Genomic DNA, 12,586 nt, shown 5'->3' on the forward strand with positions numbered 1-12,586 from the left:
CAGCCGCCTAGGCGAAAATGGAAAATCAAATTCCAGTACTCACTGGAACATTTTCGCTTGAGCTAAATCAAGTCGCCTGGGCGAGAATTCGGCTATAACTTGGAATGCCCTCTGGAACAATTTCGCTTGTGCGAAACCATACTCGCCTAAGCGAAAGCGCCCTGCAAATAAGGATGGGCCACTGGAGTTTCTTTTCGCTTTGGCGAAACTTGGCTCGCCTGGGCGAGATCTTTTAAAACCTGAACCTGTCGTTTTAGCTTAAGCGAAAAAATTTTAGCTTAAGCAAGAACACGTAACCTTTTGTTAAAACTCAGCAAAAGGAAGAGTTGTTCATCACTTTCTTCTTTTCACAACCGTGCTTTCTCTCCTAAAGATTTAGGGCCCGAGTTCTTGATCCAGTAGCACACATTTCACTCACTAATCTCTTCCTCCCTTTGCTAATCTCCCTTGAAGGTAAGCTCTACTTCCTCATCTCCCATTTTCACCGAACAAATTTGGGGTTTTTGCTCTTTCTGTTTTTGTGGAACCCTAGGTTACTACCCATGCGGGTTGTTGTTGTCCATGAACTATTGTGAGTGTTTAAATGTGAGTTGTTGGTATAACTAAACAATGTAGGTTGTTTGTGCACAAATTAATTCATGCAAAATTGATTTTGAAGATGCACATGAACTGTTTGATGAAATGCTTAACTTAGTTGACGAAATGCACACAAATTGATGTTTGTACATGTCATGACTTGGATATTTAGAAATGGCTACTTCAATTTCAACAACTAACTTGGGATACATGTAGTGGGTTATTTTGATCTTTGCAGGACAATGGCTAGAACAAAGACCACTGCTAGACCTCCCCCTACTAGATCCCACAAAGGAAAGAGGAGAAGAACCAGTCCCTCTCCTGAAAGACCAATCAGAAATTTGTTCAGAGATCCTAAAAGACAGGAGAGGTATGAAGAGATAAAACATTGGTACTTCATCACAGAGAGAAAAGTGGCTTTGCTTCCAGAGGAATATGATCCCTTCTTAAATGGCCTTTTGAGAAGAAATTGGATGAGATTAGCTGATCCTTTGCCTAAGTTTGATCCTGAAATTGTCAGAGAATTTTATGCGAATGCTTATCCTTTAGATGGTCTGGGAGACAAGCGGTCCAAGGTTAGAGGTCGATGGGTTACTTATGACCGAGCCTCAATTAGTGAATTCCTGGGCCATCCGTTGCCACTAGCAGAAGGTCAATTGTGTGATTATACAAGAAGGAGAAGAAGTCAAGAAGCTTTTGATGAAGAAGAAGTTGCCAACTTGATTTGCATTTCTAACAGGTCCTATCGGCTTGGATCCTCTGGCGATCCTCGCAGAATACTTCGAACAGATATGAAGACTTTGGCTCAAGTTTGGATGACTTTCTTACTCTCAAATATTGTACCCATTGGCCATGTGTCTGACTTGAATGTGCCAAGATGCCATCTTCTTTTTTATATAATGAGAGAGGATTTCACTGTGGATGTGGCCACCATTATCTCTGAGGAAATCCATAAATTTGTGCGGTATGAAGTCAACAAAAACAATGAGAAGAGCAAAGGTGCTTTAGGATTTCCAGCTTTAATCACAGCTCTTTGCCAAGCACAAGGGGTGGAGGTAGACTTAAGTGTTAAGATAAGACCTACCATTACCAAGAGATTTATTGAGAAATTTTGTACCAATCCCGCAGAAATTGTGCAACAGTTGGAACAACCTGCAACTGCAGAACAAACACCATGTCCTGAACAACAACCTCAACTCAACATACATGATGACTTACTTGAGCAAATGAGGTATTTGAGGTTGCAAATGGAGCACACTTGCCAGCAGAATATTTCCATTCATAGAGGACAACTCCACCTTCATGAGTACCTCTATAACAATGTTCGAGGACCGTATCCAGGCATGACTCCACCAGAATTCTTAGCATACTTGCAGTGGCCTGGGGACAGTCCAATTTTTTCAGGGGGAGGCAGACCAACTGGGCCTAGAACCACTTTTGCAGCTGGATTCACACCAGGTGAGGGGCCATCAGGAGTTGCAGGTAGAGATGACCTTGCTGTGGGGGAAGAGGAAGTCAGAGTGGACCTTCAAGAGGAGGAGTTTCAAACTGATTTTGATAGAGTTATGAGGGGAGATTGACACACAGAACTATTCCAACCTCCAGAAATCAATGAAATACGGTTGTTTTGTTTCACTGCAGAACTTTTATTTTAGTAATATTATGCTTTAGTTGTTTTGGTTAGAATGTACAGTTTCACTTACCTTTTGCTTACTTTACTTTTGCTTAATATTGCACAGAACACATACACAGCTAAAATGAATTTTTTGGGAATTATAAGAAAATCTTTCTTGAGGAAATTGGTTAAAGAGAAATCAAGTTTCAAAAAGTGTCCTGAAAAAAAAAAAAAATTTTGGTTGAATCCATAGTTAAATGGGATTAGGATATCAGTGCTGGATAAGTGGTTAAGATAATCAATTGTAACAACAAGTGATATACCAAGGAAAGAAACCAAACACAAAACCCAGTGACTGTGTGAATCCTTAAACAGTTTGAGAGTTTCCACTGTTTGTTGTCAAGTTGATATTGCTTGAGTTTTCATTTGGATAACATCACACCTGAAGCATGGAAATGATCAAGGCAGTTTTGTTGAATGTAAATAACTCAGTGCCAAACATCCAACCTAGGAATAATTATCCTTTTGTGACAGCCCATTTGAGCCTAATTGTTTTGAATTATACACCTTAACCTTAACTTTAATTAATATTCCCTCCCTTTGCACACTTTAGGGATAGAGAGCATAGGTGCATTTTATTCAACTTTAAAATGGGAATTGGTTGGTGGAATTGTACTTAGAAAAGAAAGGGGTTGAGAAATTTGTACTATAATTCACTCCTTTATAGAAATATATATATATATATATATATATATATATATATATATATATATATATATATATATATATATTCAAAAAAAAAAAAAAAACAACAACAAAAACAAAAACAAAACAAAAAAAAAACAAAAAAAAAAGGAGTGAATAATGAATGAAAAAGAAACATTGGGTTTTGAATTATGAGATGGGATGAATTGAGAGTAGAATTGGAAGTGAGTTTAAAGTGTAGTTATGCTCTCTTTTCTAAAGTTGTGCTTTTGTTATCTTGAAAAACCATAATTCTTGGAAACCCAGCCTCATTACAACCCTTGAAAGACCTTGAGATTCATGCTAATTGTGTGTGTGGTTTGATTGAAAATGACTGGCAATTTTAACTTGTTCAATTTCAGTGGAAAATGAGAGAAACACATCCTTGTAAGATTTAAGAGAGAATTTCCTTGGTTAGAAACAATGGCTCTTACAATTGATTGTCTTGAAAAATTTATTGCACTTTTATCCTACTTTTATTTGCTAATTGGATTCACCATTTTGAATCTGTAGTTTGGAATGCAGAAGTTGTTTTGTAAGGATAATGAAATCGATTTCTCAAATAACCAATTTCAAAGTTTGAGTTTTGAAAAGCTGTTGGGATTTTATTACTTTGCTTGAGGACAAGCAAGATGCTAGGTTGGGGGGAGTTGATAAGTGCAAAAAAGTAGTTAATTTTCATATGGAATTTGAGCACTTATGTTTTGAATTGAGTACATTTGTATCAATTTTCCCCAATCTAAGAAAGATGAAATGTAATCACATGTTTCTGAGTTATTGAGTAAAAGGAAATCATTTGATCCCTAGTTTGTATACATTTCAGGTAAACTAAGAGAGAAGAGCAAATTCTGCAATATTTCGCCCAAGCTAGAATGGTTTCGCTTAAGCTAGAATTGTCCAGGAAGCCATTACCTTAAAAGTCATTCTCGCTTAAGCGAGAATATTTTAGCTTAAGCGAGAATGATTATCTTCTCCAAGAAGTTTCTTCTCGCTTAAGCGAGAATAATTTAGCTTAAGCGAGAATTCGGGCAGTTTATATACTTACGAAGCAGAAAGAAAGCGGGAGAACGGAGAGCTACGGAGAAAGAGTACCCAAAGAGTTTTTCTTCCATTTTAGCTTTAGGACCTTCTTCTTCATCTCTTAGAATGTCAATGGCTACCATGAGTGGCTGATCTCTTCTCTTGGGATTGAATGTAATCGATTCGAACTCGGATGTAATCTGGTGATATTTATATATAGCATTTCTGTTTTTATTCAACATTGGTATTTTTGTTCTACTCTTAATGCTTGACTCTACCTGATCAATAGTTTCATGAATGTGGATTTTAGACTTGACTGGGAAGTATTTCTAAAACCCTGATTTGAGCAAGAATACTTGATATTCTGTGATGCTAGGGATAGATTTCAGTTTATCAATTGCTTATAACACTTGAATATAATGCTGGACAGTTTGTTGGATATGTGAGGAATCAATATTCAAGGAACTGATCTTATGAATTTTATATGTGAGGAATCGATATAAATGACTTTTGTGTGTTGCATCAATATTGGTAATTTCAGTTGCTATATGTTTGTATTCATCCAGATTGCAGACGAGTGAGATAGATGAATTCAATCCCAACTTCTCATATTAACCTTCGTTAAGTTATTTGTTGTTATTATTTTACTTTCACGCAACGTAGTTTTATTTATCAACATCCATCATGAATCAAATTGAACATCCTTGTATATATACTGTTTGAGATAACAATTTTTCTATTTAATCGAAACTGTTCCTCGTGGGTTCGACACTCTTACTTATAAAAAACATTATACTACAGTTGACTATTGGTACGCTTGCCAAAAGTTTAACACTTGACCATTCAGATTTGTAATTAAATGTCTGTACTTAGAGGAATTCGTTCCGCATTTTGAGTATAATTGAAAACCACTTCAAATTCTGTCCTTGAGTTACCTCAGTAAAACCTCAATATCTATCTAGTTAACCGTTAGATCCACCGAAAATTTTAATATGTAGTTTCTAACACATAGTGAATGACTTTGACCGTTCAGATTTGAAATCGGAGTTACAGATTTAGATATATTAATTTCGTATCTTCTCAGGGATCTCAATATTGCTTAATTTCTATTTTTGGACCATTTATACAAAAATTAATAGTTCTGCCTTATTAACAATTGGATTGGACTGAAAATTTTACCACATGATCTAAACATGTTGTTAATTAGTTTGATGGGTTCAAATATTTAATTAATGATATGAGTGAAGAGTAATTTTTTCACGAAATAGTAAATTTATTTGAATTGAGTAAAATCATGAATAATTATATTCTTAAATTGTATGTGTAGTTGTATTTTGAAGATTGGAAGATGAGTAATACAATATATTATATATTAGAAAATTAAATTATATTGAACATTACTGGGTTTGTAATAATATTTGAGTTAAATCATGAATTGTAAATGAGTTGATGGTAAATTTGGATTGGTAGTATAGGCATTATTGCCATAATTGTAAATCCGAATTTTATTTATTTTTCCTACGACTTTGGTAAGTCGAGAGGGGAGAAGTTTGAAGTCGGACACTACTTTGGTATGTAGGTGAGAGGATGAGAGGTTAGTTTGACATAAACCGTACTACTTTGGTAAGTAGGCGGAATGTCCCATGCTATGTTACTTTGGTAAGTAGATAATATCACTTTGTTGTGCTACTTTGGTAAGTAGACAATATTACCGTGTTGTGCTACTTTGGTAAGTAGACAACATCACTTTGTTGTGCTACTTTGGTAAGTAGACAACATTACGTTATTGTGCTACTTTGGTATGTAGACAATATCACATTTTTGTACTACTTTGGTAAGTAGATAAAAATAACCTTGTTAGATTACTTTGGTAAGTAGTTAGTATCACATGGTTATACTACTTTGGTAAGTAGACGAAAGGATTGTTGATTGCTTTGCTTTGGTAAGTAGGCAGGTTAATAATATGTTGCATTGACTCTAGTAAATGGACTGATAGTACTGACTTGAGAAATATTATATAGTATCAATGTAATAGTTGGTCTTGAGTATGTTTGAGATGCATGAATTAGACTGATTGCCACACTTGTGATATTAGAAAGATTGTGGATGATGTATATTCTTGATTCGGTTAGCTCACTCTACCGTTTGTGTTTGTGTATGTGAATGCAATGATTGTATAATGTGTGTTATTATGCGGGAGTAGAAACTATTTCAGATGAATTAGCAGATAGTTTTGGACTTGCTTAGATGATGAGAGATCTGCGGGAAAAAAGAAACATGGGGAATTTCTAAATAAATATATGTTTGAATTTCCGAACTGTGTGGAATTTTATTTTCAGAAGACTTGTGTTGTCATAAAGAACTTAGTATTTTGTTGGTATTGAAATAAAAAAAATTATATATGTATTTTGTGGAACATAAATCGTAACGCCTAATTCGGGGTGTTACAGAAACCGTGGAATTGTACTTATGAATTGGTATGGATAAAGTTTGAGGTTGATATTGAGTGGTTGAATGAAGTGAAGTCATTTAAATAGGTTATTAGATCAATACTTAAGTGAATTAGGGTGTTTAGGGTCTTATTAAAGGAACTGAGGTAGTCATATTTAGAATTGAGTATTACAGATTGTTCTGGTCAGTTTAGGTGACTTAGGCAAGTAAATTGGGACCTAATTGGACCCCTAAAATGGTCAAAATCAGACTCAAGGTGGTAGAATTAGATTTGGGTCCCTAGGTTGAGAGATTTTCAGTTTTCAAGTAGAAATCAATGCATAAACACTTTAAAAAGATTTTAGAAAGGGTTAGAATCAGTTAGACATGTTTAATTCAACATATAGTTCGAATTAGGGGTGTTAGAAGTTCACCAAAATGGTTAGAATGAGTTTTGAGTGGTTGAGTTGTGTTAATCTGCAGAATTTTATTCTGCAGATTTTGCAGACTCGCAGAGCGAAGCCTTTTGCTCAGCGAGTCGCCCTGGTGAGGTGCTCTCTACCAGGGTATTCACATAGCGACTTTGTGCGCTATGCGAATTATAACAGAGGGTTGCTCTTTGTTTGGTGAGTCGCATAGCGAATGTACTCACTTTGCGACTGTTGCTAGCCTAGGAAATTAGCCAAATAAATAGAACAACGAAGAGTGGCGCTATGCGAGAGTGGGAAATCTGGAACTCTTGGGTGTTAATTCGCACAGCGAGCTTAGTCGCTATGCAAATGCTTAGGTAGAGGTGCTCTCTGTTTGTGGATCAGCATAGCGAGCTGGAGTCACTATGCGAGAACCCTCTAGTCTCGCTTTGCGACTTGTACGCTGAGCGACCAGCTTCATTTTGGTTTGTACTTTTCCTCTTATCTTCTTGAGAGGGTAGCTGATGTATGATTTATATATGATCTTGCATGATATTGAATCATATTTTATAAATAATAAGAGGTTGGTTATGATTAAGATAAAGGAAGATTGTGTTGAATATGATGTGATTAAGCTTCAAAGTCATATCTCTTGGTGAGATACTTGTAGTGTTTAGAATGAATATAGGGAGCTCAGTCTTGGGGGTTATCCTAACACTCTAATGATCTCTCGTTCTCACTTAGAGAAGATTGATGCATGTGGTGAGAGTAGTAGGAGGTCCTAGTGTAGACACTACCTTAAGGCCTATTGCACGGTAACGGACTTACCTTGTGTGTGGTAGGGTGAAACCCATTGGCAATGGCTTTGCAAAGCAGTAGAGGCTACCACAAGTGCACAACCCGTCATAGCTCGATATTCATTCTAAGTCCGGACGAGTCTAGTTTAGGTTAGGATGTTTTACTTGTCTACTTGTATGAATGCTCTTTAATATAATAAAATGGTATGAGATAACTTGTATGCTTTTGAAACCTAGTTTACCCTTATTGTTGTTGTGTTGCATATGTTGTGTCTTTCTTCTTTGGAATGATCATCCATTTGGATGTGAGCAGAGGAAGATGAGGTGCCTTTGGAGCAAGCATTGAAGGGAGACGATGCTACTGTGTAGTCTTAGCTAGTATAGACACCTAATTTTGTTTACCTTTTTTAAATACTCTGTTGTCCTTAAAGTTTTAAATTTAGGGCCTATTTTGGGATAACTGTAAACCATAATACTTCATTTGATAAGCCCTTAACTGCTTTATCATATTATATCGGCTGAATTCTATATTATTTATTTCTATATAATTGGGATGTCACAATTTGTATATTTTTATTGTTAATTTTTTTATTATAAATAATTATTTAAATTTTAAAAAGTGGTTATAAAAAAAGTAAAATCATTATTTTAATTTATAAAATAACTAAATTTAGATTAACTATTATTTAAAGAATACAAATGAAAAATGTAAAATAACAATTATTTAGAAAATAAAAAAAGAATATTCTTTACACACCATTTAATACTTTTTATAGTTCACCTTATTTATTTTCCACATAAAATACATTTCCACATAAAATACATGAGTTATCATTCCACATAAAATACATGAGTTATCATTTTCACGCAATATGAATGATAATTATATATATATATATATATATATATATATACTAAAAAGATGGACAATAATGAAAATATGGAGGACCCAAAATCAGATAGTAGTGACAATAAATCAGATACTAGTGAATCAGATAGAATTGATAGAGAAATGAAAAGTATTGAGAAAAAAGCCAAACGTTTTTTGAAGAAAGGGTTAATCCAAGATATTTCGACATTTAAGAGACCTTATTTTGAAGTGTATAGATTTGAGCTACCTCAAAAAACAAGGAAACATACAGACGAGGGCCTTACATTCATGATGGAAGGAAAGTACAGGGAGGCTAGGGCTAAAATTTTGAATGCGATGCGCTATATGAAAGAATACAACGACTTATATCAGAATCCTCCATCTCCTCTATCATCATCATCATCTCTATCATCATCTCCATCTCCTCCATCATCTCCTCCATCATCTCCTCCATCATCTCTTCCATCATCTCCTCCTTCTTAGTTAAGAACAAATATTATTAATATTTTCTCATATTTGTTCCTTATTTTGTTAGTGATATTATGCAGTTATTAGAAATCATTTACTTTTTTAATATGGTTATTGGAGTTACTTTCCTTCTGTATTTAAATATTTCATAAATATTATATATTGGAGTTACTTTCCTTCCGTATTCAAATATTTCATAAATATTATATAAAGAGTATAATTACTAATAAAAAAATAAACTTTCTCTCCTCTGCTTAAAAAAATATAATCATGATAATATCTTTATTTTTTTTATATGATCCAGATATCACAACTGCTTTACATCACTTTAATTTAATTTATATAAGTAAAAGAAGAATTTTAAGAAATAGCAATGATGATAAATAAATAAAAAAAATGGGTTTTATTTAAGATTGGAAATTATTTAATTGATCCTAAATCCAAGTATCTTATAACTATTTATCACTGTGAAGAGACTATAAGCATGACAATTATTTGATTCAATTGACTTGTTTTTAATGAAGTCTTTGAGAGAGGTTAATTTTCTAAGTCACACCATAATCACTCAAACAAATTAGCATTTGGTTCCCACATAATGTAACAACTTAAAAAAAAGATAAAATATAAATAAATTTATCTTTAATAAATTGTTATGGGTATACATGAAATTTTTTTTCCGCCTTTTTTTCTTTCTGCATGTACCTTTATTATTTTCAAATTGATAATTTTATTATATAATTAAATATGTTTTTAGCCTGATATAAAATTGAAATTTACTGTTTAAAACTTTAATATATTTTAGTCTTAAAATTTAATTATAAATAAATATAATCTATTTAATTTGATTACGTTAATCTTTTTTAATATATCAATTAAAAAATAGATCTACACATAAAAATTTAATTTAATTAAGTTAAAATAATTATCAAAATTATAAAAATATTAAAAATATCTGAAACACTATTTTCAAAACAAGATTTTTGAAAGCCTCTTTCAAATATAAGAAGGCCGTGCATAGCTTTAAAAGCCCATGATACGAAAACTTTATGAGAATTGTCACTTCCATCATCTCAAGTGCTTTATGTATCTTTTCATTATTTTTTTATTTTAGAAATATTTTATATTAATTTAACTCTATTTATCTTTTTTAAAATTCTAAAGCTTCTTGCACCCTTATATCTCTTCACTTTTTTATTATGAATTTTATTTTCAAAATAACCCAAAAATACTAGTTACAATTTCGTCTTACAAATTCTGATTTTGGATGAAGGAAAAACTAATGGTTTGAAAATTTACAATTCTAAAACTGAATTAAATAATGAGTTTTTGTTATTATTTTACCACGGATAATGATTTATTTTGAATTTATGAGATAAATTAATAATATAAAATCAGAGTCATGGCAGCACTCAAAATAAGAAAAATGATAGTAGATAAAAACATATTAGCAAATTTGTAGTACCCTGTTCTGGAACAGAAATCAAAGGAAAGAAAAAGAAAAGGAAAACAAAAGCAGAGAAAAACAAAAAGAAACAGAAATTTGTTTTACTACAATCCACCATCTCCTCAAATTCAAGCAAATTCAAGAGACCGAAGGTAAAGAACCAGGAAAAGAAGAAGGAGAAAAGGAAAAATAGCAGCAACAACTCTAGCACAAACCTTGAATTTCAAATAATTGTATATGCATGTTTTCAATAATTGTATATGCACAACTCTAGCATAACTGTAAGCGAACTAAGGTACTTTTTCTCTCTCTCTCTTTTTCCAATAATTGTATATGCATGTTTTCAGCCAAAGTCCCTTCCTTCCTTCACTTTTTGCTTTGCTTCATATCCCCAATTAGCTCTCTGCTTCAGGATGTTTCGATTTCCTTTGTGCCAAAAATAAAAATCAATTTTTTAAAATACTGGTGTATTTATATTGGTCGCTTTCTCTGAATTGGCTGAACCAAAGGGAACATCCCTATAAAAGACATAAGGAACATCATGGGAACCATCATTTTATTAACCACTCTAGATGTTTAGATGCAAAAAGTATTTGTGAGAGTGATGTTTTATTGGATTATGCAGAGTGATTCATATCAGGCAACAGGATGCTATAACCTTCTCTATGCTTGTTTTGTGCAAACAATGTTGGAAAAAGCTGACAAAATAGTATGTCCTGAGGCATGTAGAGTCACTGTCCTTAAGGACTTATCCGCGGTGTGTTGTGCAAGTCCCCCAGAATACAAGAGGAACTTCTCAGAATGTCTGAGGATCTCAGAACTAGCAAGGAACTCTAAACAGAGTATAAGAATAACCCAAAATATTTTTAGAAAAAGAAAGAGACAAAGGATGAAACTTAAAAGAGAAGAGAATGAGAGAAGATTGATTTTTGGTGTGTCTTGGAATGAGGGAAAAGCTCACTATTTATAGAGCTAAGGGAGAATAAAGTTAATAAAAGAAAATAAAAGTGATTTCATCAAGTGTATGCTGCAAATCTTACACCACCCATAAGGGATATGAAAATCATTAAAACTTTGTTTAAGACAAAATTCTATCACCGTATAGAATTTTAATGACAAAGTTTAACCTCTCAATAATGCAGTCTCTAGCACTTTCACACCATAGGAATGGACATAATTGATTAAAATCAATTTAGTTTTATCAGAACTAACAAGTGACTTGTTTTTACGCATATGAACCTTATTCAAGGGATCTCCAATCACAAAGGTTGGGTTACCATCACTTGTTTGTTTGCAAGCGGCTTAAGTCCCATTCCCCTCGATGTTTCTAATATCATTTGTCTTCCCATGGGTTTTGTCAGAGGATCTGCTAGATTCCGTTCTGACTTCACATAATCAATGGAAATAGTTCCACTCTTTAGCAGCTGCTTCACCAAATTGTGTCTCAATTGAATATGTCTATTCTTTCCATTGTAATTTTTGTTTTTAGCTATAGCTATTGCCGATTGGCAATCACAGTGTATTGACACAGATGGGTTGGTTTCATTTCTAGTAGAATGTTTACTAAGAAGTTTTTCAACCACTCAGCCTCCTTACCAGCCATCTCAAGAGCGACAAACTCATATTTCATTGTTGATCTTGCAATAATTGTTTGTCTGGCTGATCTCCATATAATCGTACCACCCCAAGTGTGAATACATAACAACTAGTGGATTTTGTCTCATCTGAATCAGAGATCCAGTTAGCATCACTGTACCCTTCTAGTACAGCAGGAAATCCACTATATTCAATGGCATAATCTATTGAACCTCTTAAGTATCTCATAAGCCTAGCAAGTGCATCCCAGTGTTCCTGATTTGGACATTGAGTGTACCTACTTAGTCTACCTACTGCATAAGCAATATCAGGTCTAGAAAAGCTCATCAAGTGCAGTAAGCTCCCAATTATCTGGGCATACTGAGGCTGAGATAATGATTCTCCTCTATTTTTCATTAATTTAGAGTTAGCATCATAAGGTGTACTCACTGGTTTTAAGTCATAAAACTCAAACTTCTTAAGAAGTTTCTCAATGTATTGTTCTTGAGATAGTAATATACTATCTCCCTTCCTTATGATTCTAATACCTAAAATCACATTGGTTTCACCCATGTCTTTCATTTCAAATTTTGATCCTAGAAACAATTTAGTTCTAGCGACAATCTCATTGCATGT

Source organism: Vigna umbellata, chromosome 4, assembly GCF_029865625.1.
Source record: "Vigna umbellata cultivar VRB3 chromosome 4, Vumbellata_1.0, whole genome shotgun sequence".
NCBI classification, from domain to species: Eukaryota; Viridiplantae; Streptophyta; class Magnoliopsida; order Fabales; family Fabaceae; genus Vigna; species Vigna umbellata.